This window comes from Schistocerca americana, chromosome 1, assembly GCF_021461395.2.
Source record: "Schistocerca americana isolate TAMUIC-IGC-003095 chromosome 1, iqSchAmer2.1, whole genome shotgun sequence".
Taxonomy (NCBI): Eukaryota; Metazoa; Arthropoda; class Insecta; order Orthoptera; family Acrididae; genus Schistocerca; species Schistocerca americana.
Window position 1 is genome coordinate 108,325,674 of NC_060119.1, and position 17,660 is coordinate 108,343,333.

Sequence of the window (17,660 nt, forward strand, 5' to 3'; positions counted from 1 at the left end):
GAAAATATTCTCAGCCTGCATATAGACTGGCAACTTGTGGAACTAAAATATTTCTGTTTCAATATATAGTAAGAAGTGGATAAATGTCTCCCAGATTTATTGCCATTTTAGATTTCTGTGTAAACTCAAAGTTCCAATAACTTTCTCTGTCACTATCATATAATAGAGGTATTTCAGCACTGCAGTAGCATCCTCTGGCTGTTGGATTCTAATCATGGAATGTAAGGAATGTTAATCAACAAAATATCTGGCAACAGAAAATGGTTCAAATGGCTCTGAGCACTATGGGACTTAACATCTAAGGTCTTCAGTCCCCTAAAACTTAGAACTACTTAAACCTAACTAACCTAAGTTCTTCACACACATCCATACCCGAAGCAAGATTTGAACCTGCGACCGTAGCAGTCATGTGGTTCCAGACTGCAGTGCCTAGAACCACTCAGCCATTTGGCAACAGACCCTGTCATATTTGGCCCTTTCCTCTGTATGGAATATTTTACACCTAAGGCAGCTATAACAAATCTCAGAGTCTCAAAGGTTGAATCAAGTAAATTATTTAGCCAAATACTAGCTTGAGCATAATGTTATATGATAGATAGTGTAATACAAAGACAGATGATATACAGTGCTACAAATTAATACATTTAAAAAATGACTTATAAGAGATAGACACTTCTTGACAAATCCCAGTAATTTTCTTGACTCTCAAAAGGAAACTGTTGTATACCTATGCATGAAACAGGATACACAACAATCATTTGAGTGCACTAACAAACAAGATGCATTACATTATCTGTAGTATGCATAGATGCAGCTTATTGATGATCTAAGAAAAAAATATAAAGGATCAGCTCAAATTTATTCATATTTATCAAAGAAATGTGGACAAGAACTAGTGAAAGCATTAGTTCATCTAATGAACTGTGTTCTCAAAGATGTCATATTCCCTGACAAGTTGAAGCTAGCTGTAGCCAAACCATTGCACAAAAAAGGAAAAAGAAAGCATGTTCTGAACTACAGGCGCATTGCTCCAATCACAACATTTAGCAAAGTGACTAACGAAATGGTATTAAAAGGAATCTTTGAATGTTACTGCAATGCTGTCACATTAGATGACTTCCAGCATGATTTCAGAAGAGGCTGAAGTACTACATCACCTTATTCCAATTTGTCCATTATGTACTTAAGAAATAAATGAAAAGTTCCAGGCAGGAGGAGTATTCCTGAATCTCTCCAAGTCCTCTGATTCAGTACACTAGACTCTTGCTAAACAGGCCATTCCTTGCACATATGGGTGCTGGACTAACGGAAGTGCTGGATTGTTGAGAGTGTCCAATATTTAGTATAAACACATAGGGATTGTACTCTATCAAATCAAAAGATACATTCATTTTTACAGAAAACTTAGTCCTTGAGTGTGTACATGCATATTCGTGTGAGGGTTGACTGAAATGTAATGCCTCCACCTTTGTAACTCTTCAACAGCTGGCAGCATTGGTATGCGGCAGGTACTGGCTTGTTCCATAGCTCCTTCTCTACAGCTCCAGTTGACAGGAAGCCTTAGCACTGAATGGTTGTGTTGTTACAATGTAAAGTATGGAAACCTGTGCAGACAGTTGGTAAGTGTGATTTAAGCAACATGCAGTCATTGAATTCTTGACAGCAGAAAGTGTAACCCCAAAGGAGATTCATTAGAGAATGAAAGCAGTTTATAGTGATTGTGTTGATGTGAGTACTGTGTGTTGTTGGGTGAGTATGTTTAAAGATGTTGAGGTGCGAACATCTGACCTTTGTGACAAACAAAGAGTTGAACGTCCTGTGACAGCGACGACCGAGTTTTGCAAGCAAAATTTTGATGACCGTCGTATCACTCAGAGAGGAACTGCAAGCACAATTGACATTTCACAAGAATGTGTGGGTCACATTATTGCTTTGCTTCGCTATTGGAAGATATGAGCATGGTGGGTACCTCGGATGTGGCTCCTGAAATGAAAGAGCATAGACTTGAAATTTTCCAGGAACTCATCTCGTGTTATGAGAATGAAGGTACGCCTTTCTCCATTCAATTGTGACAGGAGACAAAATATGGGTATACCATTACAACCTGGAGACGAAACGTCAGTCTATAGGATATCGACACAAGGACTCACCCCAGAAAATGAAATTCAAGACGCAACCCTCAGCTGGAAAAATCATGACCACAGTGTTCTGGGACCAGATGTGATGTAACACACTGAATTTATTGTTGTTCCATGACCAAGGAAATCAACATGTATCCATGTTGATTTCCTTGGTCATGGAACAACAATAAATTCAGTGTGTTACATCACAATGTTGCGAACTCTGAAACTATGAAAGGAAAAAGGGAATGTTTTCCTGCAGCATGAGAATGCCAAATCATACACTTCATGTCCCACCAAAGCAGAACATCAGAGACTGAATCTCACCACCATATGGCAACCTCCATACAGTCCAGATTTAGCAGCGTATGACTTCCACCTGTTCCCAATAATAAAGACGATCTGTGGGGACATCATTATGCTTCTAATGAAGACATTGAGAGAATTGTGAGACTGGATGTGGTAACAGAGTGTCGACTTTTTCTGTGACGGCTTCAGAAAACTTGTTCATTGTTGGCAGAAATGTATCCAATTGGCTGTTGATTATGTGGAAAAGTGAATATTGGTAACTAAAGATCACATTTTAATGATTATTTCTTCATTTGATTTATTAAAATATTCCCATCCAAACCCAATTTCCGAAGGTGGAGGCATTACTTTTCATTCAACCCTTGTATCACTCAACATTCACTATGAAACATGTCCCGAAGTTTTGGTTGTCAGCTTGACGACACGCAGTGGTGGTATGCTTTATCACACAATGCCTTTACAAGCATTTCATAGGTCCTGCCATGTTTGTGATTGTTGCATAATGTACTCCAGGAAGACATCTCCAGCTTCAGCACCTCCTATGTCCTCTTCTTCATAAGTTTCATCGTAACTTTCCTGTGAGCTTATGATTAGCTTTTTTCTGCTTAAGTTTAGTCATAAATAGTTGCTCATCCAATACTGTTGCCAGCAACAATGGTTTTCTGTGAAGAACCTCAGTTCAGTTTATATCTAATTTTGAGTTTCTGCTTGGGGTCTAGCATAATGTGTTTCCCTTTAGAAGCCATGATAATGATCCTTGGGGAAAACCACAATTTCAAAGTGTACAGGAATGTTGATCATTGTATTAACTAACAACATTGTTGAAGATGAAATTTCGTTATTGTAGGCATGATTTCGGGTTGAATGACTACAAGTCGGAAGTGTGCCAGATTACTGAGAGGCCAAACTACTGAGGGTCATATTAGTGAAAGTTTAGTGTACATCATGATGTGCTGTTATCAAAAATTGTGATGAGCAGTATCACTGGAAAATTCAAGCAATTGCTGGAAACATATTTAGAAGGTAGATAACAGTTTGCAGAAATTAAATAAGGTAATGAAGAAATACTGGAGAGAAGACAGTCAGCAATAAGAAATACACCAGGTGATTCAATAAAAAAGAATAGATTTCAGCTGTTTATTACAGGCAAACTTTAAAAGATAGACACACAGTGCACATGTCACTGGACAGAGGAAGGTTCAAATTTTGACACAGCTGCATTGCTGTTTGTTTGTAGCAACATGGTGAAATCATTTTGGGAGTTGGAATTTGTGTGGAATCGATCTATTACTCAAGAGCAACATGCATTGTGGCATCAATTCAGTAATAAGGGTGCATAAGGAGATTTATGAGTGGCATATAATATTCTTAGAAGGTAGTTGTACATGCACAGGGAAGAACACTGGTTGGCCACTCACATTTGATGAAAATGTTGAGTGTATCCAAGATGCATTCACACAGAACCCTCAGAGTCCACAAGGCAGGCAGGCGAGGAACTCTAACATCCCCAAACACTGGTGTTTCGTGCTCTGAAATGACACACACATATGAAGCTTTATAAGTCGCAGTTACTGCAGCAATTGCCTCCTGGTGACTACAACAGAAAGTATGAATTTTACATTTCAGTACGCCAGGATATGGCAAGGGACACTTTTTCTGAGTGTCTCATCTTTTCAGGTGAATCAATGTTTCCTCTATCAGGTGAAGTAAACTTCCATAATGAAATAACTTGGGAGTCACAAAATCCTGGCATTGTTGCTCAACATGAAAGAGACTCACTGAAATGGAATATATTTTGTGCTGTTTCTGTTCACAAAATTCATGCACCTTTATTTTTTGTGATGGAAACTGTAACAGAAATGATGTACCTGCTCATGCTGCAACATTGGTTGTTTCCTCAACTTCGCAAGGATTCCAGTGTCATCTTTATGGATGACTATGCTTCATCTCACTTTCACCTTGAGGTGCAGCACTATCTTAATGCCACTATACCGCAACATTGAGGTAAAAAAATACCACAACACTGAGGTGGAAGAGCTGAACAAGCAGATCTTGTTCATTGCTTTTGGCATCCCAGGTAACCAAACCTCACACCTAGCAACATTTTTTTCTGTGGAGATACATGAGAGACAGGGTCTTAGTCCCAGTTATGGCAGCTACTCTTCAAGAGTTGAGAAAGAGAATTGTTGAAGCTGTCAATTCAATAATCAGGGACCTATTAATACATATGTGGAATGATGTGGAGTACCATTTTAATGATCCTTGAGCAATGCATGTTGCTCATGTTGAGTGTACAAATGTATGGTATAGTGTCTGTGCAAACAAAAAATTTTGAACCTTTCTCTATCCCGTGACATGCACAATCTGTTAGTATCTTTCATAGTCTGTCTGTAACAAACAATTGATTATTTGTGTACATTTTGGTGTTCCTGAAGGGTCCATTTTATGTCCATTCTTATTCATATGTTATGTAACTGATTTCCCAAGTTCTCTAGATAACACACAGTTGATCACTATCTGTGGCTGATGAGACGTGTCATGTCTGTTGAGCAGACAATGAGCCCAGCCTTGTTGAAGAGATTAAAAACTTTATTGAAAAGGCTAGAGCTCACTTTAAAAGAGACAACTTAAAAGTAAACATAGAGAAAACAAATATTCTCTTTAAACTGAATGGCCCAAATATGTACAAGATAATGTACAAGATCCCTAACAGATGTTTTAGTTCATGAATTTACTTCCAGTCTGAAAATCAGATATTCTTACACTGCACCGACACAAGAAAATGTGCTAACTATATAATTCCTTGTTAGATGTTCACTTGTAGTCACGCTTATTTGATTTTGTCACTCCCTCAATCAAAGGATCTGTTCTCGGAGACCCTAGTTTCTCTGTGGCTAACTTTTCCTGGTAATTTAATTTTCTGTTCCCAGCATGAGATTTTCACTCTGCAGCAGACTGTGCACCGATATGAAACTTCGTGGCACATTAAAACCAGACTGAGACTCGAAGTCAGGATCTTCACCTTTCATGGGCAAGTGCTCTACCAACTGAGCTACCCAAGGTTGACTCACAAACCATCCCCACAGTTTTACGTTTCTGTTAGCATTTAAAATACATTAAACATAGTTCATGTTTACATTGCACACAAAAGCTGATTCCTGCACTGTAAACAACCAACTCCAAACACAAACTACTGTTTGTGGAAATGATTAAACTCATTAAACTCACTTAGTAAAGTCTACCAGCATGGTCACTTGATTAGAATACAAATGAGGTACTGAGATCCATAAAGGCCTAAAGCACATCACCATTGATCCCACATTTAAGTGAATATCAGAGAAACCAGTGCTATAGCTTTTTGTGAGTTTTCATATATACAATGAGGGCCTACAGCACAGATAAACCTGACTCACCATAAGATCAGTAGATTTCAGAAGCATAAATAAATTTCACAATTGATGGTGATGTGCTTTATACCCTTATTATTCCCACAAGGGAAACTCTCCATTGCACGCCCCTCAGGTTTAGTGATAAGAGGGCCCAGTGGGCAGCCGATTTAAAACTGAACACAGATTAAACATGAAAACAGGAAGAAGGTGTACTGATGTGAAAAAAAAGCAAAGTAGAAACAGTGAATGGTCGAAGCTCAAGAAGTACAACATCAAGCACAGATGAAAAGACTTGGCATGGTGGTTAAGCAGTTATGGAGCTGGATTACAAAGTGGATGAGCCCATGTTCAAAGCTGCATTGTGCCAATTCCTTTTTTTTTTTTTTTTCACAAAATTATGAACTGTCCATGCAGTCATTGACGCATCTGTTCATTATATTCAAATTTGTGTCTGTGTCGTGGTGTAACGCCCATTAGCAATAGCGAGGTGTAAGGAAGATACTTATAATGAAAGTTGATTCTGCACAACTGCTTTATTAACAGCCAAAAGGAAGTGTCTTTCAAATGGAAACTGCAAACGTTTGATGACAAGGCAACAAGTCAGTCCAACCTCCACTGGAAAACACGTCTGATGTGTCACACTCAGCATTACTGACAGTATATGTGCCATATGATAGGGATCTCTTATCGATGCACCCAGTTTGTATGCCTGATGAGTGAGTGAAACATGCCTCCTTGCCTGATTTAGATGTTTGCATGAAAGTGAATGTGGTCACTCCGAAAGAAATGATGAAAATATAATAGTCTGTCACATAAGTTGCAACAAATGAATGCAACAGTTTCACAATCGGACAGTTTTCTCTGTGCTCTATCAAAACATGTGTTTTTAATGTTTTTAAAGATGTATTCCATTTTGAAAGTTGTGACTCTGGAATTCCTTTGTTGTAAGATTGTTCAAACCCATTTATTTGTTGTTTTCATTTCTGTGAAATGTCTATGTGGTATCTCAGCTGCTCTCACTATTCATAACATTTACTTGTAATGTATTCTTACAACATTACTCATATTCTGTAACCAATGTACAGCTTGACAGTTGCCAAGACTATAGAAAGAGAACAAACATTTCAATGGCCAGACAGACAGTTGACAATTTTGTGAAAAAAATAAATAAAAAAAATGGCAGTAGGTAGTTTTGAACTCTGCTCATCTGCTTTGCAATCCAACAATGTGACCACTGAACCATGACATTGTAGCTATGCAAATATGCTCAATGCTGTACTTGCTAAGCTTGGACTGTTCACTGTGTCTATTCTGCTTTTTTTTCATAGTTCAGTATACGATCTTCCAATTTACATGCTTGATCTGTTTTCAGTTTTTGACATTTGACAAGTTATCCACTGGACAATCTTATCACTAAATCTGAGGGGGGTGTGATGGGGAGTACCCCTTTTCAGTGCCTCAAATGCATTACTATATGATAAACTTCATAGCTTAATATACTATAATTCATTCAGAAACCCACAAAATAGACTTACTGACAGAACAACTATAACATATACTGACATCCAATCTAATTTTATGACAGTATATAGTGGGTGAATTAGCATATATGGGGAGTGGACTATCATCTAGCAGGATTTATGCCAAGCAAATGGTGTAAAAGTCTACCACAGTGTACTACCACGTGGTGGCACTGACATAAACGTCTAGTTGAGTGGCAAGAGCTAGCTGTGCACATCATGAACCGTGCACTTTGTTTATCAAATCCATATGTATTTGGCCTATAAGGCAGTTACCTCACATGAATTGCAGAAGTGCAAAAGTTCCTTAAAATGTGCTCAGCTGAAGGTGTGCTTACGACCCTGATACCAAGCTTCACAGAGTCTGGAGAGCAGTAGCCCAGTAGATTTAAGTGTTGTATCTTCCAGATTGCAGCATTTATGTTACACTTAACAGCATTCAAAAAGAAATAACCAAGTCCACAAGGCGTCGAAAGTTAGTTACACAGTAGCCACCACTGTTTATAAGAAAATAATCATCTTTCATGGAAGCAGAAAGTTGCCCATGTCTGCAAAACACTAACATCCAGTCTATATGTATTAAGTAGATAATTGCCATTCTTTAATTCTGAAAGCCTAAGAACTGTATATTTTGATTAATGCGCCATTTCTTGTTTTATGGAACAGTACTCTGTGGTGGGACATGCCACACTAATATAAAAAGGGTTTCCCTAATGCAGAAGAGGCCCTTGAGGATCATAGTGAAAGTGAAGAAAGAAACATCTTGCAAAAGCCTATTCACTACTCAATATTCTGATATTTTATGCCATGTATATACTGAAAACCATCATGCTAGCGAAAGAAAATACTAAGATTACAAATAGGAATCCACAGTAATGATACAAGGCACAAAAACAACTTTCTCTTGGTTAAAAAATGGCTCTGAGCACTATGGGACTTAACATATGAGGTCATCAGTCCCCTAGAACTTAGAACTACTTAAACCTAAGGACATCACACACATCCGTTCCCGAGGTAGGAATCGAACCTGCAACCGTAGCAGTCTCGTGGTTCCAGACTGAAGCGCCTAGAACCACACGGCCACCGCCGCCAGCTCTTGGTTAAAAGAAGAAAGCAGAATCCCCTATGTCGAAGGAGCTGTTTTTCGTAGTTTGTTAGCAAATGAAGTTAAGATGTTGATGGTGGATGCTTTTAAAAAGTTACTCAGCAGTGGTTTATCCAAGAATGCCTGCATAACTTCAATATCCCAGGTGTACATGCTTATAACTCACAGATGTCCATCATCACAAAGAGAAGACATATGGAGATGCTATCATCTGAGTCCCATTTATTTTCTTGAGGCCTCAAACTTATCACTGTGATGGGGCACTGGGAATTTGTGAGCCTATTTACATTCATGGTTTCACAGTTACATTCATGGTTTTACAGTATGTAGCATTGCACCATAAGATAATTCTTGTGATCATAGACTCTGTGAAATGTTCTTGTCAATTTATAGTTCTTACCTGTTCATTACACTTAGTATACATACATTGATATCTTAAGTATACCAACAGGTAACCCAAATGTTAAAAGAGCCATGTGTACAGATAGAGACACAAAGAGGAAAGTGGATCAGGATACACACTAAAGAAGTAGAGTGACATTATTTTCTGTATAATTATGTAAGGAAGTACAACAATATCACTGAATTGTTGTTCTTTAGGTGTCTGAGGAACGGGTGGTGAAAGAATCGTAATGATAGAATTACAGTCAGTATTTACCTTCAGGGGGCGAATTCTAAGTACCATACTGTTGACAGACATACTTGTATGTTAAGTACAATAAACTGTTTCAAATTTCAGAACTATTAATTTACTCCTCAGGGGAAAAAGGATATGTTGGAAAGGAGGAGCAGGTCAGTATACCTGTGGATGAAAGAGGGGAGCATATATTGTTTACAATACATAGTTAAACAACTGCTGTAATAAAAAAAGGAACAATGCATGTGATAGAGATAATTATGTTTTCTTTGCTTAACAGATATAAGTAACAAAACAGTAATGAAATAATGACTATATATTGTCCAAGTAATGAATATATATTGTCCATGCTCATCTATTCTGTCCAAGTTTCTTCATCTCTGAATAACTCCTCTAATGCACGTACATTCAAAACTGCTTACTGTACTCATCCCATGTCTACCACTACAGTTTTTACCACACACAGTTCCATGCAGTTCCACACTGAGAACTCCTTGATGCTTCAGAATGTATCTTATCAACTGATCCCTTCTCTTAGTGAAATACTGTCATAATTTTTTTTTCTTCCCAGGTTGATTCAGTACATCTTCATCAGCTATGTGATCTACCCATCTACTACTCAGTCTTCTTTTATAGCACCACATCTCAAAAACTTCTATTCTCTTTCTCTCTGAGCAGCTAATCATCCATATTTCAGTCCTGTACAAGGCTAAACTCCAGAAACTTCAGAAATGACTTCCTAGCATTTAAATTTATATTCCACGTTAAAGTATTCCTCTTTTTCAAAAATTATTTCCATGTTATGACCAGTCTACATTTTTACATCCTTTATTCTATGGCCATCATCAGTTATTTTACTGCCCAAATAGCAAAACTCCTCTACTACTTTTAGCATCTCATTTCCTAATCTTACCACTGTACAATCACCTATAATAATAATACTAATAATAATAACGATAAATATATTGCTTTATTAAAAAATGAATGATTCATTGCATATGTACAAACACAGATTACATTTCTTGATTCATAACACAGTAATACATTTTTATGAATACATCATGACTATCAAAATGATTAGATTACAAACAAAATGGTTTGCTTAGAACTATTTTCATATTGTTTTCAAAGCACTTCTTATTCTGCATGTAAGTGTGATATTCTTCTAATGTGTAAGAGGGATCTTGTAGCAGCAGTTTCTTTAACTTAAGTTTAAGCTTCACTGTGGGAAGGGTCATAACTGTGCTGGGCAGTGCATTGGCTAATTTAAACCTACATATTGTTCACAGTGTGTTGTTCTGTGGCTGCTGAAAAAAAATTTTTCTTTATTTCTAGTATTGTACTGATGCAAATCAGAACACATGTTGGGATCCATTCTTTTAACTCATAATATGGCTTTCAGAATGTGCATGTTTACTGCAATGTGCACACCAGTTTTTGCAAACAGTCCACAGCATGGTTCCTTATATTTTGCTCCACAGATGATACTTATTACCCTTTTTGTTGAAGAACAATAGATTTGCTTTAATTGTTGCTTCCCAAATTTCTGTTCAACAATTCAGGTGAGAGGAAAAGCAGGCATGATATACAGTCTTTAGGACAACAGTGTCTTTGCCGAACTTGCTAATCATATTAATTGCAGAGGTATTCTTAGACAACTGACATGCTAGAGTCTCAACATGTGTGTCCCATTTTAGATTGCTTTGAATTGTTAAAGTGAGAAATTTTACACTAAACTCTTTTTTTACTAATTCATTGCCTATGCATAGTTTAATTTCATCATTAAAACTAAAGTTGTTGAACTCCATGAAGAATGTTTTACTGGTGACTACATTTAAGAGGCTGTCGTTAAAGTATTGAACAATTTCATTTGTCACATTATTACAGTGGGTCTCCAGTTCATTAACTGATTCCTTTTTACACACAATAGATGTTTCATCTGTATACAGAACTACTTTGAAACTTTTAGTGCAAAAATCAAGAACAGAAGAGGAGCCCTGGAGAACTTCATATTTTGTATTAGTGATTTTGGATTTGTGAACACCACTTTCAGTATAAACACTACACACTGTTTACATTTACTGAGGTAAGACTTTGTTAGATCATGAGCAGTGCCTTTAATGCCAATGTTCCATAGCTTATCTAATAGGATAGTAGCACTCACAGTCAAGAGCTTTCTCAATGTTGAGGTATATACATATAACATGTTGCTTGTCCTTGATGCCACTTATCCCCAGTAGCTGCCATGCTAGTTGATTTACATTTTAAGAATCCATTTTGATTTTCAAACCTTAGGTTGTACTTGTGGAGAAAGTTTATAATTCTTTTATGCATGACTGTCAACTATTTTGGAAATGACAGGAAGTATTGGCATTTGTCTGTAGTTATTGATTTTGTTTTGGCACCATTTTTAAAGATTGGTGTTATCTGGGCTGTTTTTAGTCTGTCTGGGAAGATGCCTGATTCTCTTATTTACTGCTAGAAAAGAGATACAGGGATGTTTTGTCTACATTATTTTAATACATTATTACTGAGGTCATCATGCAGAAATGGAAGATTTTAAAGAGCTAATGATGTTCATTATTGTTTTACAATTTGTGGTGGCTAGATATATGCAATGCTTAGAGGGACTGCCTTTAAAATTATGCTATTCAATATTGCACTGCGGAGTAATTTTAATCTTTCCTTTGCTTCAATGACATTATTATTTATTCAGATACTTTTGTTTATATGTTTTGTGTGTGTACATTTTGTGACTATAACTAGGCATGTGGCAGCAAAACAATAGCATAAGTTAGCAGCAATGCTATCATAGGAAAGACAATCATTCTAAAATGATGGTATGTGTGCTAATATGCAGTTCACTCTGTTGATATTGTACACAATTCAACTACATTCCATTATACTCATTCTGTTTTTGTTGATGCTCATCTTATGACCTTTTTTTATCAAGACACTATCCATTTCATTCAACTGCTTTTTCAAGTCCTTTACTGTCTCTGACAGAACTACAGCATCATCAGCAAACCTCACCATTTTTATTTCTTCTCCATGAACTTTAATTCCTTGTCCAAGATTCTCCATTTATTTGACTGCTTGTTCAGTGTACAGATTGGACAACATCAGGAATAGCCTATATAGCCCCGTCTCACTTCTTTCTCAGCTATTGCTTACCTTTCACGTCCTTCAACTCTTATAAATTGGAGCCCAGTTTCTGTAAAAGTTGTATGTAAATTTCCACTCCATGTATTTTACCCCTGCCACCTTCACAATTTCAAAGAATGTACTCCAGTCATCACTGTCAAAAGCTTTCTCTAAAACTACAAATGTTACAAAGATAGGTTTGCCTTTCTTTAACTAATCTTATAAGGTAAGCCATAGAGCCAGTATAGCCTCCTGTGTTCCTACACTTTTCTGGAACCCAAACTGATGTTCAATGAGATTGGCTTCTACCAGATTTTCCAGTCTTTTGTAAATAATTGGTGTCTGTAGTTTTCAACAATGACTTATTACACTGATATTCAGCAATATTCATACCTATGAGCACCTGCTTTTTTTGGAATTATAATTATTATATTCTTCATAATGTCTGGTATGTTCAATATATCTTACACACCAGGTGGCACAGTTTTGTCATGGATTTCAATAATTCTGAGGGAATGTTGGCCACTCCAAGGGCCTTGTTTCGACATAGATCTTTCAGTGCTCTATCAAATTCCTCTCATATAACAATGAAAACAATCAATTATTGACAAAATTATTTAATTGGATGGATAAAAACTACCCAATTAAATAAATTCCTCTCACAGTATTATATCTCTCATCTTAAACCAATTCATCTTCCCACTGTAGAGCTCATCTACATATGTATTCCTTCCATCTTTCACATTTCCGTTTATTGCTTAGTACTGGCTGCCATCTAAGCTCTAGATATTCATACAGTTGCTTCTCTTTTCTCTGAAGGTTACACATGCGTTTGTGCTCTGCCCATTCCTCATTAACCTTTTTGCACTTCCTGCCAGTCCCTTACTTTAGGCATCTTTATCCCTCTAATCTATTTCATTTGCTGCATCATTGTATTTTATCCTTTCTTCAGTTCAACTCAGTATTTCCCATCTTATCCAAAGATTTTTACTGGGCCTTGTCTTTTTACTTATTTGATCATCTGTTGCCTTCGCTATTTCATGTCTCAAAACTATTTATTCATCTTCTACAGTATATCTTCTCCTCTACCTGTGAAATGATGCCTAATGCTCCCACTAAAACTGTCAGTAATCTTTGATTCTTTCAGCTTATTCAGGTCCCATCTTCTTAATTTCCTACCTTTCTGCAGCTTCTTAAATATTAATCTTCAGTTCATAACCAATAAATTGTGGTCAGAGACCACATCTGCCACTGGAAACACCTTACAATTTAAAATCCGGCTTTGAAATCTATGCCTTACAATTATGTAATCAATTTGAAACCTTCCTGCATCTCCAGGTCCTTTCCATGTATACGACCTTCTCACATGCCTTTTACACCAAGTTTTAACAATGACTGAGGTATGCTCTTTGCAAAATTATACCAGGTGGTTTCCTCCTTCAATCCTTTCCCCCAACCCTTATTGTCCTACAATGTTTCCTCCCTTCCATCACTATTAAATTTTCCTTTCCCTTACCTGTCTGAATTGTTTCTTTTTCTCATCACAGATTGTTTCAATATCTTCATCACCTGTGAAGTAAGTTGGCAAACAAATTTGTACTGATTAGATTAGATTAGATTAGTATTGTTCCATAGATCATGAATACGACACTTCGTAATGATGTGGAATGAGTCAGGTTAATAAACGGTGTCTATACAAGATATTACATTACACAAAATATTACATGACACTCAATATTTTTAATTTTTTTTGGTGGGGGTTGGGGAAATTACCCACTTACTATATCAAAAAATTCATCTAATGAGTAGAAGGAGTTGTTGTTGTTGTGGTCTCCAGTCCTGAGACTGGTTTGATGCAGCTCTCCATGCTACTCTATCCTGTGCAAGCTTCTTCATCTCCCAGTACCCACTGCAACCTACATCCTTCTGAATCTGCTTGGTGTATTCATCTCTTGGTCTCCCTCTACGATTTTTACCTTCCAAGCTGCCCTCCAATACGAAATTGGTGATCCCTTGATGCCTCAGAACATGTCCTACCAACCGATCCCTTCTTCTAGCCAAGTTGTGCAACAAACTTCTCTTCTCCCCAATCCAATTCAACACCCCCTCATTAGTTATGTGATCTACCCATCTAATCTTCAGCATTCTTCTGTAGCATCACATTTCAAAAGCTACTATTCTCTTCTTGTCTAAACTATTTATCATCCATGTTTCACTTCCATTTCACTTCCATACATGGCTACACTCCATACAAATACTTTCAGAAACGACTTCCTGACACTTAAATCTATACTCGATGTTATCAAATTTCTCTTCTTCAGAAACGCTTTCCTTCCCATTGCCAGTCTACATTTTATATCCTCTCTACTTCGACCATCATCAGTTAGTTTGCTGCCCAAATAGCGAAACTCCTTTACTACTTTAAGTGTCTCATTTCCTAATCTAATACCCTCAGCATCACCCGACTTAATTCGACTACATTCCATTATCCTCGTTTTGCTTTTGTTGATGTTCATCTTATATCCTCCTTTCAAGACACTATCCATTCCATTGAACTGCTCTTCCAAGTCCTTTGCTGTCTCTGACAGAATTACAATGTCATCGGCGAACCTCAAAGTTTTTATTTCTTCTGCATGGATTTTAATACCTACTCCGAATTTTTCTTTTGTTTCCTTCCCTTCTTACTCAATACACAGATTGAATAACATCGGGGAGAGGCTACAACCCTGTCTCACTCTCTTCCCAACCACTGCTTCCCTTTGATGCCCCTCAACTCTTATAACTGCCATTTGGTTTCTATACAAATTGCAAATAGCCTTTCGCTCCCTATATTTTACCCCTGCCACCTTCAGAATTTGAAAGAGAGTATTCCAGTCAACATTGTCAAAAGCTTTCTCTAAGTCTACAAATGCTAGAAATGTAGGTTTGCCTTTCCTTAATCTAGCTTCAAAGATAAGTTGTAGGGTCAGTATTGCCTCACGTGTTGCAATATTTCTACGGAATCCAAACTGATCTTCCCCTAGGTCGGCTTCTACTAGTTTTTCCATTCGTCTGTAAAGAGTTCGCGTTAGTATTTTGCAGTCGTGACTTATTAAACTGATAGTTCGGTAATTTTCACCTCTGTCAACACCTGCTTTCTTTGGGATTGGAATTATTATATTCTTCTTGAAGTCTGAGGGTATTTCACCTGTCTCATACATCTTGCTCACCAGATGGTAGAGTTTTGTCAGGACTGGCTCTCTCAAGGCCGTCAGTAGTTCTAATGGAATGTTGTCTACTCCCGGGGCCTTGTTTCAAATCAGGTCTTTCAGTGCTCTGTCAAACTCTTCATGCAGTATCATATCTCCCATTTCATCTTCATCTACATCCTCTTCTATTTCCATAATATTGTCCTGAAGTACATTGCCCTTGTATAGACCCTCTATATACTCCTTCCACCTTTCTGTTTTCCCTCCTTTGCTTAGAACTGAGTTTCCATCTGAGCTCTTAATATTCATAGTGGTTCTTACAGTAAAGCTGCATGCCCTTGGGGAAAATTACGGCTGTAGTTTCCCCTTGCTTTTAACCGCTCGCAGTACCAGCACAGCAAGGCTGTTTTGGTTAGTGTTACAAGGCCAGATCAGTCAATCATCCAGACTGTTGCCCCTGGAACTACTGAAAAGGCTGCTGCTCCTCTTCAGGAACCACGCATTTGTCTGGCCTGTCAACAGATACCCCTCCGTTGTGGTTGCACCTACGGTACAGGCTATCTGTATTGCTGAGGCACACAAGCCTCCTCACCAACGGCAAGGTCGGCAAGGTCCATGGTTCGTGGAAGGGGGGGGGGGGGGGGGTGGTAGAAGGAGTTGCCATTAAGAAATTCTTTTAATTTCCTTTTAAATGCTATATGGCTATTTGTCAGACTTTTGATGCTATTAGGTAAGTGACCAAAGGCTTTTGTGGCAGCATGATTTACCCCCTTCTGAGTCAAAGTTAGATATTGTGAGGCTACAGTGAAGATCACTAGCTCTTTAAATAAGTGTCTGTAGGATGATCTTGGATGAACTCCAGCAATTATTCTGATTACACACTTTTTTGCAATGAACACTCAATACTACTGTAGTGAGTGTTGGCTTTGTGTTTATCTTTGCTCCAATAATGTGTTCACTAGGTTGTTCACAGTATCTTACCCTTATTCACGTTTTCTTACTCATCAACAGACCTGGTCCTATATTATGCTTGTTAGTTTTTGAATTTATAACTTTGTACTCATCTGACCAGAAGTCCTGTCCTTCCTGCTAAGGCTCTTCGTAAAGTCCCATCATACCTAAATTCAGACTATTCATTTTCTTTTTTAATTTCTCTAACCTCCCTGTCCAATTATGGAGTCTAATGTTTCACAATCTGACCTTTAGAATGCCAGTTTCATCTTTACTGATGGTAACGTCCTTCTGAGTGGTCTCCACTGGAGATCCAGATGAGGAACTATTTTACCCCCAGATGTGATACCCCAGAAGATAAACCATCATTTAATCATACAGAAGAGCTGTGTGCCATCAACAAAAACAATGAGTGTAGTTTCCACTTGGTTTCAGCTGTTTACAGTAGCAGTACCAGTACCAATGACCTTTATAGATTAATGATGGACAATGCACTTTGCACCCAATTTTATTAGTGGATCATTCATTAACAACAGTTTTGTATTACAATGAAAATTTGAAAAATTTCAAAGATTATTGAAATAATGCATTAACAAGATTGAAAGCATGCACACATTGGAGGCTATGCGAGTTCATTGTTCAACTGTAGACAGGGAAGCAACAGCCCATTCTAGCTTACTGCAGTTGTCAGATTTGGAGACAGTTCAGAGGCAGTACTATTCCATTACACAGAACTTATTTTGCAAATTTATTAATCTACACTGTACGAATTTAATGACCTTTTTTGTGGATGGCTTAACAAAACTGCAAAACAAGCATTTGCTATAGTTAACAATTACAAAAGTAGCTGTTTCTATCATTATTTACTAAACATGGCATCCCTGGCCAGGAAGCAATATGCATACCATCTTTTTTTTTTTTCTTTTTTTTTTTTTTCTTTTTTTTCTTTTTTTTTTTTTTTGCAATATTTGTGAAAAATTGTGATGTAGCATTAGCATATTGAAGAATAAAACTATACTTTCAAATTGGATTTTACTGAGGAATGATATTGTGTAATCTTGCAGCACAATGGTATGTACCTGACATTTTTGTGTTTCTTTTGATTATTAAACTATCAGCATAGTAATGTTTAATTTTTGTAGATAATTTATTTAGTTTACCATTTATATGATCTGATGGTGTGAGAAGCAACACTGAAAATGGTAATAAAAATATAAATTAAAAAACCACACACAATTATTAAAGTTTTATTCTTGCATTTTTTTAATGCAAGAATCGCAATCAAGTCCAAATCGGA